This window comes from Anopheles ziemanni (genome assembly GCF_943734765.1).
Source record: "Anopheles ziemanni chromosome X unlocalized genomic scaffold, idAnoZiCoDA_A2_x.2 X_unloc_2, whole genome shotgun sequence".
Lineage (NCBI taxonomy): Eukaryota > Metazoa > Arthropoda > Insecta > Diptera > Culicidae > Anopheles > Anopheles ziemanni.
Window position 1 is genome coordinate 880,897 of NW_026689785.1, and position 1,604 is coordinate 882,500.

The 1,604-nt window shown below is 50.1% G+C and overlaps 1 non-coding gene across 1 annotated transcript; it reads left to right on the plus strand.

The window, feature by feature from the left end:
• Window positions 1-1,053: 1,053 nt before the first annotated feature.
• On the plus strand, window positions 1,054-1,208 carry LOC131291921 (5.8S ribosomal RNA). The gene has a single exon (XR_009189656.1). It is a non-coding gene; the product is annotated as a 5.8S ribosomal RNA (ribosomal RNA).
• The last annotated feature ends 396 nt before the right edge of the window (window positions 1,209-1,604 follow it).

The window sequence follows — 1,604 nt, forward strand, 5'->3', positions numbered from 1 at the left end:
GCATGCGAAAACCAATATATATGTAAACGATGCCTCCCTAGTTCAGCGCTTCAACCAAGTGATGACTTCAGAATGGCTAAATCAAATCGGTTCAAACCATACCATCGGTATCCTATTGAAACACACAAGTCGATATCAAACCTCATGATTGTGTAGTCCTCCACTGGTCCACGCCGCTTCGGCCGTCCTGGGTAAAATGGAACATTCCAGCTTGCCCTATGTGGAAGAGGGCACATTACTCAATACTGTGGTGTGAAGTATAAAGTTCAGTTCTCCCCTGGTCCACGCTGCTTCGGCGGTCCTGGGTAAGATAGTTCATTCTAGCTTGCCCTATGTGGAAGAGGACACTTCATACTTCGTCTCTAAGCGGCGGCTTGACTCCTCCCTACGGGGAACGGGTTTACGCGCACAGCGGCGGCTTACGCACTATGGCAGTCATGGATGCCTTACGTTTCTATGAAAAGTGTGTTCCTCCCCTGGTCCACGCTGCTTCGGCAGTCCTGGGTAAGATAGTTAGTTCTAGCTTGCCCTATGTGGAAGAGGACACGTAGACTTACTGTGGTGTGAAGTATAAAGTTCAGTTCTCCCCTGGTCCACGCCGCTTCGGCCGTCCTGGGTAAAATGGATTCATCCAGCTTGCCCTATGTGGAATGAGGACACTTTATGCTTCGTCTCTAAGCGGCGGCTTGCTCCTCCCTACGGGGAACGGGTATACGCGCACAGCGGCGGCTTACGTTATGGCAGTCATGGATGCCTTACGTTTCCATGAAAAGTGTGTTCCTCCCCTGGTCCACGCTGCTTCGGCAGTCCTGGGTAAGATAGTTAGTTCTAGCTTGCCCTATGTGGAAGAGGACACGTAGACTTACTGTGGTGTGAAGTATAAGGTTCAGTTCTCCCCTGGTCCACGCCGCTTCGGCCGTCCTGGGTAAAATGGATTCATCCAGCTTGCCCTATGTGGAATGAGGACACTTTATGCTTCGTCTCTAAGCGGCGGCTTGCTCCTCCCTACGGGGAACGGGTATACGCGCACAGCGGCGGCTTACGCAAGTTAGTCACCCTCGGCAGTGGATCACTCGGCTCATGGATCGATGAAGACCGCAGCTAACTGCGCGTCATAATGTGAACTGCAGGACACATGAACATTGATAAGTTGAACGCATATTGCACGTCGTGGGAACCTACCATGATGTACAGATGACTGAGCGCTTATATTTGAGAAATGTATCGCATACATTTAACTACGCCGTGACACCCGTCACGAGACGTGCACCATGATGTTAACTAGGGTCGCGACGACCCGCTAGCATTAAAGAACCCGTGGTTTACAATATACTGGCATTGGAATTCGAAGTATTTAGAGCGTCCGTGTTCCCGCGTGAGGCGGAAGTACGAGGAGAAGGCGTGCTTGTGGTGTCTGTGGTGGTGTTTACTGATGTCTAGCTTCAGCTTATTTATTTATTTAAATAGAAGCGAAGATGTCAAAGTAGCGTCGAAGCAGCAGCGGTAGCACAAATGATTCAAGTATGGAAGTTGACCAAAGGAACACAAACAAACTAGCGTATGGGCAATGGAAGGTATCAGTGAGTTAAACCACACGCGGGCTA